The 16,392-nt window shown below is 46.4% G+C and overlaps 1 long non-coding RNA gene across 6 annotated transcripts in view; it reads left to right on the forward strand.

The window, feature by feature from the left end:
* The first annotated feature begins 1,737 nt into the window (after positions 1-1,737).
* Positions 1,738-16,392, forward strand: part of LOC137519626 (uncharacterized) — a 66,635-nt gene continuing 51,980 nt past the window's right edge. For all 6 annotated transcript variants that reach the window (XR_011021048.1, XR_011021049.1, XR_011021044.1 and 3 more), the window contains exon 1: positions 1,738-1,985. This is a non-coding gene — a long non-coding RNA (uncharacterized lncRNA). The remainder of the gene's footprint in view (positions 1,986-16,392) is intronic.

The following is a 16,392-nucleotide window of genomic DNA, read 5'->3' on the forward strand; positions in this document are numbered from 1 at the left end:
TATTGATTGGATGCACTGTGCCCCGTTGCAGTGTCACATTACGCACCATTGTGCATGTGATCTCCCGCTGTCACTGCCATTTAGTCCCCCACCACGGCTGCCACTGCCCCTCAGGCCGCTGCAGGGGAGAAGCATTATGAGGATCCCCATTCAATTGCAATAGACCAATGGGAAGCCTTTCTCACCATGGAGAATCCTCATTTATCCATCACTTAGTGAACCAATGAGAATCCCCCTTTATCTGCTACAAAAGTCCTAGCTGGGATGTGATTTGCTAAAACCTCTCCAGAGATATTCGGCTATTATACCGAATGTAGGCAATAAATATTGTCTGCCAAAAAAAGTCCTAGCTGAGCCACAGTTTGTATAAACATTAAACATCATTTTTAATGAATTATGCCCTAAAATATGTTTTTATAAAAAAAAAAAAAAAAAAAAACATGACTTTTCAGTTCATACATTCCTTAGAGACTGACAGCTGCCTGCTCACACCCCATCAGCTTGATACACTCCCCCATTGCTCAGGACATAGGTACTGCCATAGCAGCCACAGTATCTGGTATTGGGGTCAGCCCATGCTTACTCTGCTTACCCTTACCCACACCATAAAAGCTTTCCCCATGGTCACATTAAGACCTTTTCCACTGGCAGAAGCTTTTTGATCCAATTTTTGGATTGCATGCAATTTGCCTATCGCAAAGGCACGGCCAGTAACTACTTGAGCCCCAGAGGTTTATACCCCCGTAGTGACTAGGCCACTTTTTATAATTCAGCATTTCACAACTTTAACGGTTTATTGCTCGGTCATACAATTTAGCACCCAAATGAATTTTACCTCCTTTTCTTCTCACAAATAGAGCTTTCTTTTGATGGAATTTACTGATGCTGCTATTTTTAGTTTTTATTATATTAATCAAAATAGACCAACATTTTGTAAAAAAAAAAAAAAAATTGTGTTCTTTTTGTTTTTTTTTATCCCCCCCTCCCCCAAATTGGCCCTAGACTAAGAAACAGAGACAGTTAATGGCAAGACAATATACTCTGTACAGTGCTGCGTAAGATGGTGGCCCTATTTAAATACTAAATAAATAAATTGGCTGATCAGGCCGATCATTGGCTGGCAGGCTGATGACTGACTGGGTGACATACACCGACATACACCGACATACAACCGCCCTGAGCTGGTGACGTGGTGCTGTGCCACTAGTGACTGAGTCTGACTAATGATATGTATGTGAGAGTGAGAATGATGATTGACACACTGACTGTGATTGATTAGCACTGCACTGGGCAGGAGGCAGACTGCAGAATACTTTACATAGTGATTGCATTTTGCATTGAACCTTGCAGCTAACTAACTTAAATTAGGATCAGAAATAATTTTTTTAAAGCTGTATATGTGGACTTTTCTGTCTGAAGTGCAGCGCCAGCGATGATGAGGCCCAGCAAGGAGTCTAGAGCCCAGTATGCAACTGTCTTCAGGTAAATTTGATGTGGGGAGTAGCAGGGCCGGGACGAGGCAGAGGCAGGACAGGCTGCAGCCTCTGAGCGCTTCCACTAGAGGGCGCATTCCTCTGCACTCTCCCTGCCGCGGCTGCCCCATTCTTTTGCCCTTTCCCCTCCTGCTCTATGATCTCTCCGAGTCCTCTGTTCTATATAGCAAAGAGCACCGCCTGTTCTGAGCTGCAGCCACGCTGTCATCAAAGAGATGACAGGCATGGCTGTGTGTAAGGGGTCGCTAGGCAACAGCAGGAAGCCGACTTCTGCTGTACGGGAACTCCTGTCTTATGGCTTCCTGCAGAGTTGCCTGTCACTGTGGACAACATGTGAGTCTGTCTGCGATGTAACTAGCTGGACTCTGTGAGAAGGGACAGGGACCCCCTGTTATCATTCAGGCAGCAATAAATGCGGATCTCTGCTCATTGATGAATGGAACAGCCAGAGACCACCCAGCTGCTATCACATGGAGGCCTGAGAAGATGCAGGTATGGTGGGGGAAGGGGGCTTTCAAAGAGGCAGAGAGGGAATCACACACACATCAAATAGTTGTGACTTGATGTGATGTGTTCTCAGTACAGTCAGCAGTGCCTGCCCTCGTGATGTGAGAGTAGATGAGGGATTTAGATTGAGACCACTGCAGGTGTGTGTATATGTACAGTGTATGTGTATGTACTGTGTGTACGAGTGTGTGCATGCATGTGTGTATGTGCAGTGTGTGTGTGTGTGTGTATGTGCAGTGTGTGTGTGTGTATGTGCAGTTTGTGCATGCATGTGTGTATGTGCAGTGTGTGTGTATGTGCAGTGTGTGTGTGTATGTGCAGTGTGTGTGTATGTGCAGTGTGTGTGTGTGTGTATGTGCAGTGTGTGTGTGTGTGTGTATGTGCAGTTTGTGCATGCATGTGTGTATGTGCAGTGTGTGTGTATGTGCAGTGTGTGTGTGTATGTGCAGTGTGTGTGTGTATGTGCAGTGTGTGTGTGTGTGTGTGTGTGTGTATGTGCAGTTTGTCAGGCGCGGAGCTAGGGGGGGTCGGGGTAGGACAAGTGCCCCGGGGCGCTTGGTCCCCGAGGGCGCCCTCAGCCTGGCTGAGCTGTGGGTTTTTTTTTTTTTTGCGGCGGAGGGGAGCAGCGCAGAGAAGAGGGAGAGCTGTGCGGACGGTGGGGAAGGGGGGCCATATCCCCCCTCCTTCCCTCACCTTAGGTGCTCTCTCTCTCCCTCGCTGTCCCCTCCAATGTCCGGGTGGCTGGCCTGGCAGCGGCGGGCGGAACTCACCTCCGTCTCGCTCCAGCGCCGGCCGGAAGTTCGAGTGCGCAGCCGCTGCTCTGGTCTGGACCAGACCAGAGTAGCGGCAGATCCATCCGGCGCTGCGAGAGACGGAGGTAAGTTCCGCCCGCCGCTGCCAGCCTGAGCCACCCGGACATTGGAGGGGACAGCGAGGGAGGGAGAGCAGCTCTTCTCTGCGCTGCTCCCCTCCTGCTGGGGAGGGGGACACCTGACCTGGCTACCTACTCTGGGCACATATACCCCTGGCTACATATACTGGACATATATCCCTGGCTACCTACTCTGGGCACATATACCCCTGGCTACCTACTCTGGGCACATATACCCCTGCCTACATATACTGGGCATATACCCCTGGCTACCTACTCTGGGCACATATACCCCTGGCTACCTACTCTGGGCACATATACCCCTGGCTACCTACTCTGGGCATATATACCCCTGCCTACATATACTGGGCATAAACCTCTGGCTACCTACTCTGGGCACATATACCCCTGGCTACCTACTCTGGGCACATATACCCCTGCCTACATATACTGGGCATATACCCCTGGCTACCTACTCTGGGCACATATACCCCTGGCTACCTACTCTGGGCACATATACCCCTGGCTACCTACTCTGGGCATATATACCCCTGCCTACATATACTGGGCATAAACCCCTGGCTACCTACTCTGGGCACATATACCCCTGGCTACCTACTCTGGGCACATATACCCCTGCCTACATATACTGGGCATATACCCCTGGCTACCTACTCTGGGCACATATACCCCTGGCTACCTACTCTGGGCACATATACCCCTGGCTACCTACTCTGGGCACATATACCCCTGGCTACCTACTCTGGGCACATATACCCCTGCCTACATATACTGGGCATATACCCCTGGCTACCTACTCTGGGCACATATACCCCTGGCTACCTACTCTGGGCACATATACCCCTGGCTACCTACTCTGGGCACATATACCCCTGCCTACATATACTGGGCACATATACCCCTAACTACATATACTGGGTACATATACCCCTGGCTACATATACTGGGCATTTATACCCCTGGCTACATATACTGGGCACATATACCTCTGGCTACATATACTGGGGACGCATACCCCTGCCTACATATACTGGGCACATATACCCCTGGCTACCTGTTCTGTGGACATCTCTACCCCTGGCTACCTGTTCTGGGGACATCTATACTGCTGGCCACCTATTCTGGGGACACCTATAGACCTGGGGCTACCTATTTTTGGGCAAGCATTGCTGTCAGATTATGTGTATTTTGGCGGAACTGCTGCCAGGTGAGAGGTGTCTACCATATTAAGGGGACATTCTGCCTATTTATGTGAAATGCTGTCAATTTATGTGCCTCATGACTGCTGAATTTGTCTTGTTGGGGGCCTCATGGTTACTGAATTTGTCTTGTTGGGGGCCTCATGATTTGTTGGGGGCCTCAAGATCGCTGAATTTGTCTTGTTAGGGGCCTCATGATTGCTGAATTTGTCTTGTTAGGGGCCTCATGATTGCTGAATTTGTCTTGTTGGGGGCCTCAGGATTGCTAAATTTGTCTTGTTGGGGGCCTCATGTTTGCTCATGATTGCGGAATTTGTCTTGATGGGGGTGGGGGGCTCATGATTGCTGAATTTGTCTTGGAACATGCTGGAAGGTACATACTGAGGGAGGGTGGGTGAGCGTGAGCCTGCTAACCTCCATGTACATTTGAAGGGGCGTGACCAAATGTGGAGTACCCATAACCACGCCCACATTTGGTCACGACCCTTCACCTTAGGGGGCGCATTAATAGTCTTTGTCCCCGGGCGCTGAAAACCCTAGCTACGCCTCTGCAGTTTGTGCATGCATGTGTGTATGTGTGTGTGTATGTGCAGTGTGTATGTGCAGTTTGTGCATGCATGTGTGTGTGTGTATGTGCAGTGTGTGTGTGTGTGTATGTGTGTGTGTATGTACAGTGTGTGTGTATGTACAGTGTGTGTGTGTGTGTGTATGTACAGTGTGTGTGTAAGTACAGTGTGTGTATACAGTGTATGTATGTACAGTGTATGTGTAATTACTGTGTGTATTTGTCTTTTTTTTTTTTTTTGGGTGATTGGCATACATTTAAATCATACTTGAGATTAAGAAGGCAGAATGATTTTAGTACCATCATCGCTATTCTCGCCACTACCAGTACCCGCCACAGCTAGAAAAACTCCACCAAGGCTTTTCTATTGTCCCTGATGTACAGAGTTCCTCTACAGAGCTATTGTGTGTCCCCAGTGCCCAAATTACTAGCTACAGCCAGTAATTTAACAGAATTTAATAGAAGTTAACATGGGCACCTATAGTTGCTTAAATTACCTCCTTTGAAGAAGGGGGGGGGGGGCGCACTTTGGAATCCCAGCCTCTAGTGCTGGGAAGTCTTGTCCCGGCCCTGGGGAGTAGCAATGGTCAATGAGATGCACATCATTTCCAGTTGATGTAAAATTGTGCAAATTTTGTATGTAAAAGTATGCAGCTTGAAAATTCAAATTTTAGCTCAGCAGGATTTGATTGGTTCATGTTTAAGCTGCATACATTTGCATACGGCTGGACCTCGCGACCCATGTGGTTGAAACACGGAGCTCTGTGTTTGCGGTGGGCATGTGAGCTGCCCTTACCATCCTTACGCCACTGGAGTCACTGTCACTTGGCTGGTGGATACACACTCTACTATCCTGCAGACAGCGGTTGTTGAAGAGAGGTGAGATCCGTATGTCATCTGTGCTGCTGTACATACACAGTTCACTGACATCTGCAATCTACCTAGCGCTGGGCTCAACACACTGTATGCGTTGCCGGCTTGTGTTGTGCATACCTCCCAACTTTTTGAGATGAGAAAGAAGGACACAAGCCACACCCCGTCACACCCCTAGTCACGCATACCATAAAGATTTCATAAGGAAAATATGTTGTTTTATAATTCAAACCACACTGGTCCTTTCTATCCTGGTTCATTTTCCTTTATTTTAACATTTTAAAAGTAAGTAATATATCAATTTAAAGGATGGGAATAAAGTTTAGAGTCAAACACATTTTTAGTAGAGAAATATATATATATATTTACATAAAAAGAGGGACAATGTCCTGAAAGAGGGACAAATGAGGAGGAAACAGGGACAAAGGGACAGGGCTTCCGAAAGAGGGACAGTTGGGAGCTATGCGTGATGGGGCTGTGTGGTGTGTGGGAGACCGGTCTCCATTCTAGGGCTATGCCATTAGGTAAAGGGGTCCCCCCGATTCATGCTTTTAGAGTGGGGTACTCCCTGCTCTGTGGGAAGATACTGTTGCTTTAATTGGGTGATCCATTTTCCTTTTACTTCACATGAAGTTGAGCACTGTATTTCTTGTATTTTGATGATTGCTGTACAGAGATGCTGGTCGGCTATAACCCATTCTGCTCTATAGAGAGGGGAAGGGTGATGACAAGTGAGCAGGAGGCGCAGAACAATAGTGATTGTTTATTGATGCTTTTTTATTTATCCAATATAGCAGATTGCTGAATCATGTCTTCCACACACTCTTGACTTTTGCATGCAGCTTTCCATCTGCTTTTCTCTCTGTCCTCCATCTCTCCCCACTTTCCCTCCTTTACCCCAGTCTCTGCTTCTTCAGCCTTCTATTCCTCTGTTGCACCCACTCCAGTCCCCTCCGATTTTGTCTCTCATGATGATGACATTTGCGCACAGATGAGAATATATGTGAAAATACACAGACATGCACATTTTTGCTAAATTAATTGAAGTCAATAGATACGAGAAAACACCTTCATATAACATACATTTGTTGGCGATCATTTTTTAAAAAATTTTGCACCAGGTGAAAATATACATTTTGATGCAAAAAATACTTTGGATACAACAATTACTTTGAGCGCATCCCTAAACATAAAGCCGTGTGAAGAGATCAGAGTTCTGCCTACACCGGCGTCTCCTCACCTACAGCCGACCCTACTTGAGTAATAAGCAGTTTCGGTGCCCATTGACGATATCATTTTAGCGAATGGTCGACCTTCCAATTCCATAATGGTGACCAGAACAAATAGTTTAGAAGGAATTGATCGGGCCCATACATGGGATACAAAATGTAACCAATCTGATCATTTCAAATAGAATCGATCCACAAAATAGATCAATTAAATTACATTTTTTGTCAATTGGCACCATCAACACTATCCAAACCCTGTCTATTGGAAGATCAATTGCTAAAATTTGTATAGTTTATGGGCATCTGAAGCAGTGTTGCTTGCGAATTTTCGCCATAGTCATTTTCGCATCGAAAATCCCGTTTTCGAATTTGGCAAATTTTCGCGAAGATCTTCAGAAATATTCGCGTTTTCGACCAGCATCGAAAATTGAAGTATGAGGACGCTTATGCCCTTATGTGAAAAAATGTCCGCAATAACCCGCAAGAAACTTCACTGTATGTGGACGCTTATGCCCTTATGCGGAAAAATGTCCGCAATAATCCGCAAGAAACGTGGCTATATGCGGACGCTTATGCTCTTATGCGGAAAAATGTCCGCAATAATCCGCTAATAAATGCGTGGCGAAGCTTCGCATAGCGGTACTACAACTACGCGGAAATACATACGCGATGAACTACGACTTTAACGCAACAATAACCGGCATTAGGTGAAAATTAACGCGAAAATATTAGATCGAAAAATTCGCCTGTCGAAACGAAATTAGGCGAAAATTCGTAGAAAATTATTTTTGCATTTTCGCTCATCACTGATCTGAAGTCATATTAGATTTGTTTGGTTGATTGCTATTTTATTCTACGACAAGATCCCCTCCTCTTATCTTTATACTACATGATACTTGTAAAATATGGAGGGGGGAGATTGCAGGTTACAGCAGAGGGGCAATTAGAAATGGGGGGGGGGGGTGCAGGCCACAGCAGAGGGGGAGTGGTGTAAAACCTCCATACATGACTGATGCTTTGGTGCTTTTGCTTTTGCAGAGCGACTGCGTTATTTCACTTCTTGACGTCAGTCAGGCAGTCAACTCTTTGATCCAGAAAACAATAAATGCAATGTATTTATTCTCAAAAACGCTCACGCAATGGCTGCACAAAGCGATATTCTGAGCGTTTGCGTTTTTCCTATACCTTCCATTAAGGCAACATCGCAAAATGGGACAGGCACCGCTTTTCTGAGCGGATCGGAAATTAACTGCTCAGATGTGAACTGTCTCATAGGGAATCATTGCACAAGCGCTTTCAGGGCGATTTTGAAAATCGCCAGCGCTTAAAAAATGGCAAAAACGCCTGTAATGTGAACGAGCTCCCACAGAGACTATAAAGTCTAAAATCAACATTGCATGTATCACATTGTCATACAAACATATAATGATTTTTCCTGTGTTTTTGATGTAACCAGAAATACATTTAGATGAAATGGGTCCCTAGCAGTGGCGTAGCAATAGGGGGTGAAAAGGGCTGTGACTGCACTGGGGCCCCAGGACCAGAGGGGCCCACTAGGGGCCCTCCCTCAACCACAGTATTTGCCCTTCTAAGGTGCTATGCTGTTACTGATCACTTCTATAGATGCCTTGACTAGTGATGATCATTAATGACCTGTCCCCTCCTCTGCTTACACCTCTTACACTGTGGATGCCCTTGCCAGGTATTGTTGCAGATAAGAATTGTTATGTTGTTGAATGCTTGGCAGGCCCCATGTAAAACTTGCACTGAGGCCTAAAGATCCTTAGCTACGCCACTGGGCCCTTGGCAAGATAGCTGTTTTTACACACCGCAGATGGTCACCTGTTTTTTTTTAGTAAGATTTGATGGGGGCTAGCATCCACCAGGCCCCTAGACTCTCCCCATGCCCTAGGCAACTGCCTAGCTTTACATTTTGTATGATCTAGCTCTGATGCTAGGCCTAAGCCCTACCTAGGCTACGCGTACGTTAAAAAGGGGCGCTGGGAAAAAAGGGCGCCGGGTTTTTAACGATAAGCATGGATAACGTTTAAAAATGTATTGTACTGTATTTCGTTTAAAATTAATGTTTTTTAAAGTTATAAATCATTAAATAATGTGCATTAAATCGGCAATTGTAAAAACGTTAATCTTTCGTTTAAATACTGAAACGTATAATAACGTTAAAAAAAAATAATTACTAAGTAACCCTCCCTGTACCTACCCCTAACCCCTAGACCCCCCTGTTGATGCCTAAACCTAAGACCCCCCCTGTTGGTGCCTAAGTAACCCTCCCTGTACCTACCCCTAACCCCTAGACCCCCCTGTTAGTGCCTAAACCTAAGACCCCCCTGTTGGTGCCTAAACCTAAGACCCCCCTGTTGGTGCCTAAAACTAAGACCCCCCTGTTGGTGCCTAAACCTAAGACCCCCCTGTTGGTGCCTAAACCTAAGACCCCCCTGTTGGTGCCTAAACCTAAGACCCCCCTTTTGGTGCCTAAACCTAAGACCCCCTGTTGGTGCCTAAACCTAAGACCCCCCCTGTTGGTGCCTAAACCTAAGACCCCCCTGTTGGTGCCTAAACCTAAGACCCCCCTGTTGGTTTTTTCGTTTAAAAATAATGTAAAAAAATGTACTGTTTTTCGTTTAAAAATAATGTTTGAAAAAAAATATTGTACTGTTTTTCGTTTAAAAATAATATTTAAAAATGTATAAATCATTAAATAATGTGTAATCATGAGAAGCAGTAATAAAACATTAAGTCTCCGGGCGCCGCTTTTAAAACGTTATTTTTCACCGGCGCCCTTTTTTCCTATCGGGCGCCCATTAAACGATATTTATTATAGGAGTGAATGGCGGCGCCCGATTTGTCCACTAGCCTCAGGCGCCCGAATTTACTGTTTCCCTAGGCTACTCCAACTGTCACCAAGGAGAAAGCTAGTCCTAAGGCCTACCTACTCCACATGTCACCAAAAGATGAATATCCCACAATCAGGCAATAAAAGGCCCCCATGCAGCCCAGAATTAGTAGCAAGGCTCTCCTCACTGGTTTTCCATCCCCCTTCAGCTCTCTGATGGCCTCTGGTGGCTCCACTTACCTCTCGGTGTCTTGTCTGGCACTCATCTTGGTCAAAAATGAGCAAAACTGGTTAAAAATGTCACTGGTTGATAGTGAGTCACTAGAAATGTCGCTTTGGAGTAAAAAAAATTGACTGGAAGTCACAAATATTCACTGAAAACCAAAGAAGCAGGAGAAAATCCGTTGAGATGTTTCCTGATCGATGGCTTGTATGTGAATGAGGACCAACTGCCATTCTTAACTGCTTTATCAACTGCCAGTCTCACGGCTAGTCTCACGGCCAGTCTCACGGCCAGTCTCATGGTCATTGTCACGGCCAGTCTCACGGCTGCATGTGCCAGGCAACTGTCCCTCCCCTGCAGATCAGCTGACCAACTAGCTGCAGTAATGTAGCAATTTCCTATTCCCATTCATTTTGCCATAACTTTATCACTGCTTATCACACTTAGATGATCTATATCTTATTTTTTTCACTGCAAATTAGGCTTTTTGGGGGTGATACTTGTTTGCAGTTATTACTTTGTTTTCTATTCATTTTTAAAAAAAAAAACAAGGAAAAAATGAAAAAAAATCACTATTTCTCACATTCTATTCCCTATAGTTTTAAAATAAACAATGCTACTGTAGACAAAAACACATATTTTATTTGCCCATTTGTCCTCGCTATCACAACATTTAAATGATCTTCCTAGTATTTTGAATGGCAACAATATATTATTTGGAAATATTATGCAAAGTAGAAAATAAATGGTAGCGCATCTTACCAAGCTGCACATACTGACACCGACGGTAGGAACATACAGCAGAAACGCTAGCATTACGTAAAACGCTAGCATTAACACGCATAATGTAAGTCAATTGCCGCATGAAAAAATGCCTTTGTTTGCGTTTTGCAATGTGCTTTTTTTTAAAACTTGCTGCATATTTTTCCAAAACGCATTTAAAACGCACACAATGTATGTCAATTATGACACACAGGTATAGCTTCTTATTTCGTTTGTATTGCCTTTTTTATGCGTTTTTGTATTAAAAAAAAACAAGTTTGATAATGTATTTTCGTTTCCTGTTAATTTCCTAGTGGTGAGAGAGGATGAAAATGTGTTTTTATACTAGCGACATTCCAAAACATTTGCATAAAACGCATATCAGAAACGCATACAATCACAGCACAGAACATTTATATCACACTTTTCTCCTGGCGGACTCAAAGCGCCAGAGCTGCAGCCACTAGGACACGCTCTATAGGCAATAGCAGTGTTAGGGAGACTTGCCCAAGGTCTCCTACTGTCTTATTGAACAGCCAGAGCCAAGATTCGAACCTTGGTCACCTGTGTCAGAGGCAGAGCCCTTAACCATTACATTATCCAGCCACCACTTAACCATTAAACCAGGCCCGGATTTACATCACAAGAGCCTATAGGCACAGATATCCTGGCACCCTAGACTTTGCCCTCCATGAACCTGCAAACTCCCGCCGAACCGCACCACAAGTGTGCTGGCTGTCCCAGCTGTCACTTCTCCCTTACTTCCCTTGCCCATTATAGTCAGAGCTATCTTTAGTATTAAGTAGCTAGAGTTGCCTCAAACTGTTAGGAAGGTAGAGGTTTCCCTGACTGAAGGGAGATCTCGTCAGTGGAATGCCGAGAGCTGGGTGAGTAACCTCTCATTTACACTCTCATCAGGACTCTGCATAGGGAAAGAGGGAGGGAGGCGTTCGAGGACAGGAGTGAGCCGCCTTTTCATCATCAGGCGCCTGTAGGCACGTGCCTACAGTGCCTTATGGTAAATCCGGCCCTGCATTAAACTTTCCAGTATACAAAACGCACAAAACCACACATGCCATTCATATGTGTAAAACGCAGTAAAACGCAAGCAAAATGCATGTATGAAACACACAACACACTCAAAACGCACTTCATTATGACAAAAAAATGCACAAACGCATATGCAGCAAAACGTAACCTTTGACGCACCACCTAGTGTATTCAAAGCCTGAGTGCAGAGGGCTAGAGCTGCTCAAATCCGGAACCGGGAGACATCCGGATAGTTCTATCCGGATATCTCCCAGTTACCTGTGCGGGGTGGGCGGGGGGGTCAATCTTACCTGTCTGACGTCTTCTTCGTCCGTCCCTCTGTGCCTCCCACGATGCAACCCAAGCGGCAGTCACGTGATTACAAACACTTCCTACTTCCGGGTTGAAGGAGGAAGTGTTTGTAATCACGTGACGCGCATGGAGAGCATTGAGGGAGGGGCCGAAGGACGACTGAAGAAGACGTCAGACAGGTAAGACTTTGCATGCAAACTATGTTGGAAGCTAAAGTTCCTCCTAGTTTAATAAATGTTAGCACTTGTCTTGGATGCAGGGCATGCATTTTTCAGTCTAGCAGAGGCGGTGTATGCCTGTGCGATTAACCATTCAATTGCAGCATGTGTTTAGGGATGTGCAGCCTTTCCCCCCACCTTTTCTTAACTTTGTAACTATGTAACTGTCAGGTTAGCTGCTCCCAGCCCCTCCTCCTGAGTTTCCTGTTTGCATAATAAGTAGTAGCAGATTTGCATATGATTTGCATCTGAATTGAATGCGAAGTGTGCAGAAAATCTATCTAGGTGCTGCACACTGAGCTGGTGGTCATTTCGGATGCAGCCTTAGTGGTATGCGCTGGCGTTCTCCTCGCTCAAGATTGAAAACCCCGCCCACCCCGCACAGGTTTACGGGGAGATATCCGGATAGTAACTATCCGGGTATCTCCCGGTTCCGGATTTGAGCAGCATTAGTTATAAACGCCATCCAAACTATCATTTAGCTTAGCAAGAATATACTCTGATATCATTATACAGTAGAAGCCCTTTATAGTAATCTCCAAGGGACCAGGAAAAGTAGTTTACTATATTAGAAGTTTACGTTATCAGAATTGGTCATACATTGTATATTTATACAGATGCATTTGCTAGGACCTTTGGTTTTGTTAACCCGTCATTGTGAGATCTCCGTGTTCATTTTTGCCTAGGTCCCTATGTATATAACTAAAAGGCAGTTGTAATATGCACGGCATTGGCACATACAGTAGTTACACGTGCTTATTACAACTTCCAACCAGCACCGATTCTCTCATGAAGCAAGGTGAAACATTTGCATCAGGAGCACAGATTACAGGGGCAGCATTTTTTGTACTGTGTTTACACTAACATCATGCAGTCAGAGTTGGAGGAGAAGCAAGAGGAGAACGAGGTAAAGAGGCCATCATTGAAGAAAGCAGCTTGTTGTGCTGTGTGAGAAGTCTGACACTGAGTGAGGAGGGGGGAGGCAGGAGAGCAGCAGTGTTTCATTTGACTTGCACAGCAGAAGGGAGGAGGTGGCACTGTTGTCCTGACTGGGGAGGAATGGAGTGGCTGAGGGTGAGCAGTTTGTTTGTCAAAGACTCACAGCCAGCCAGTGTGCTATTGTGTTGAGCTGCAGCATGTCATGTGAGAACATTAAATGAAGCAGAGTAAATTGTTGGGATGCTGTGCGATCATTCCAAATCGGGGGCCGTATCTTCACAAGTTTGCCTCAGGCAGCAAAAAGTCTAGAACCGGCCCTGCTGCCAACTATTGCGCTCAAAGCAGTGGAGGGAAGAGAGTTGAGGGGACATAAAAGCATGCAATCCGCAGCAGACGCGCATATGTAGTGGGTTCCTTCAAGAATCGAGGAATTACTGGTTTTACCTAATACAGTCCCTGGTAATTGGTACAGCTACCTTTCCTCATTCCAGCTGCCTTTGCTTGACCACTGCTGCAACCTTCATCATTTAGTCTTCATGTGGTTTTGCGACTGGAGTCCACTCTATGCATGTGCTTCAGCCTATAACTGTGGAGAGGGGAACCAGTGAAAGCAGAGCAGGGAGACCAGCATAGTGGATGTACCAGCAGTGGTGGGGTAGAGTGGTGGTGGAAAGCTGTGTGGTAGTTAAACCAAAGTGGCAAGGGGACTGGTGGGGTGGAGAACCAAATTTGTGACGAGACCATTTTGGTGGGTGAACCGGATTGGTGGAGGTTGAGTTGAGGTACTAGTGTGGTTGGGAGATCAGGGGGAGGGGTGTAATAGTGAGGCAGCAGCAGAGACATAACTAAGCTGTGGCAGGTATGCCAGGTGGTGCCATGGCTGCTATACCTTCCACATAGGCTCCAAGAGTAGTCTGCACTGGCTCCTCCTTCCTGTTTAACTTGCTGGATCAGCCATCCAAGTTAGGGTGCATGGAGCAGCACAGAGCTGTTTGTAAAAGATTCCTGCTGGATGGAGCAGCTTTGAGCAAGGCTCAGCTGCTGTTTTTTATATATATTTATATGCATTACTATTAAAGGACAACTGTAAGGAAAGGGATATGGAGGCTGCCATATTTATTTTCTCTTAAACAATACCAGTTGCCTGGCTATCCTGCTGATTATCTGCCTCTAATCCTTTTAGCTATAGATCCTAAACAAGCGTGCAGCAGATCAGGTGTTTCTGACATTATTGTCAGATCTGACAAGATTAGCTGCATGCTTGTTTCTGGTGTTATTTAAACACTACTGCAGCCAAATATATCAGCAGGGCTGCCAGACAACTGGTATTGTTCAAAAGGAAATAAATATAGTAGTCTCCATATTGTTCATCCTTTAAAGTGAACCCGAGGTGAGAGTGCCATATGTGTTTCCTTTTAAACAATACCAGTCCAGAAACAAACATGCAGCTAATCCTGTAGTCTTGTCAGTAAAAGCTGTGCACATTTTTTACAAGCTTTAAAGAGAAACTCCGACCAAGAATTCAACTTTATCCCAATCAGTAGCTGATACCCCCTTTTACATGAGAAATCTATTCCTTTTCACAATCGGATCATCAGGGGGCACTGTATGGCTGATATTGTGGTGAAACCCCTCCCACAAGAAACAAGAAAAGTACGTACTCTTGGCAGTTTCCTGTCTGTGAACCTTGCTGCATTGTGGGAAATAGTTGTTTACAGCTGTTTCCAACTGGCAAAAAAGCATGCAGCAGCTACATCACCTGCCAACAGTAAAAATGTAACCATGTAATGTCAGAATGTAAATCAGGGATTTAAAAGATTTTACAATGGGCAAACACTGACTAATTCATTTATACATAATTATTGTAAAAATGAAGCACTTTTTTATTACATTATTTTCACCGGAGCTCCTCTTTAAAGAGACTCTAAAGCGAGAATAAATCTCGCTTCAGAGCTCATAAATAGCAGGGGCACGTGTGCCCCTGCTAAACCGCCGCTATAGCGCGGCTTAACGGGGGTCCCTTCACCCCCAAAACGACCACTGCGACACTTGGTCGCAGATTTGGTCGTGATTTATTGCTTCCTGGAGGCAGGGCTAACGGCTGCAGCCCTGCCTCCAGTCGCGTCTGTCAGCGGCGCAGTGAAGGAAGACTGAGAGGGGCGGGGGAGAGGCGGAGATACGCGCTGACAGACGCGCGTGGGGCAGGGCTGCGGCGGCTAGCCCTGCCCCAACCAGGAAGCGCTCCCCGGGTGTATCGAGGGGGATTTGGGGGTGAAGGGACCCCCGTTAAGCCGCGCTATAGCGGCGTTTTAGCAGGGGCACACATGCCCCTGCTATTTATGAGGTCTGAAGCGAGATTTATTCTCGCTTCAGACTCTCTTTAAGACCCTAAAAGTGGGAAACAATCATGCCACCAGAAAGCCTGCAGCAGCCCCTACATGTTACTCACTTCCCTGGGATCCAGCGATGCAGCCCCCCCCCACCCCCCCCCGCGCACGCATCTTCTAGGTGGAGCTGTACCCCTATAGTGAGATCGCTGACTGTCGTTATGATGACAGACGACAATCTCACCAGAGGGATCCATAGCCTCAGAGTACAGGAAGAAGAATGGCTGCTGGCGTCTGGATCCCGGGGGAGGTGAGTTGAAACTAAATAACCTTGCGGCAGCTGCCACAAGTCAGAATTGGGGTTTGAGCTTTGAGCTGCGGATTTCCAGCCTCGAGCCTGACTCGGGGGTACTGCTAAGGAGGTTAAAGAGACTCTGTAACATCAAAAACGTCTCCTGGGGGGTACTCACCTAGGGTGGGGGAAGCCTCAGGATCCTAATGAGGCTTCCCACGCCGTCCTCTGTCCCACGGAGGTCTCGCTGCAGCCCTCCGAACAGCCGGCGACAGGCCCGACTGTTCAATTCAATATTTACCTTTGCAGGCTCCAGCGGGGGCGCTGTGGCTGCTTTCGCTCCGAAGGAGGCGGAAATACCCGATCTCAGTCGGGTGCGCTCTACTGCGCAGGCGCCGGAGACTTGCGCCTGCGCAGTAGAGCGGACCCGACGGCGATCGGGTATTTCCGCCTCCTTCGGAGCCGACAGCTGCCAGAGCGCCTGCGCAGGAGCCAGGAAGGTAAATATTACGTCACCGCTGTACGGAGGGCTACAGCGAGACCCCCGAGGGACGGCAGACAGCGTGGGAAGCCTCATTAGGATCCTGAGGCTTCCCCCATCTGAGGTGAGTACCCCCCAGGGGACGTTTTGTCGTTACAGATTCTCTTTAAAGGATACCTGAAGTGAGAGGGATATGG

Source organism: Hyperolius riggenbachi, chromosome 5 (genome assembly GCF_040937935.1).
Source record: "Hyperolius riggenbachi isolate aHypRig1 chromosome 5, aHypRig1.pri, whole genome shotgun sequence".
Classification (NCBI taxonomy): Eukaryota; Metazoa; Chordata; class Amphibia; order Anura; family Hyperoliidae; genus Hyperolius; species Hyperolius riggenbachi.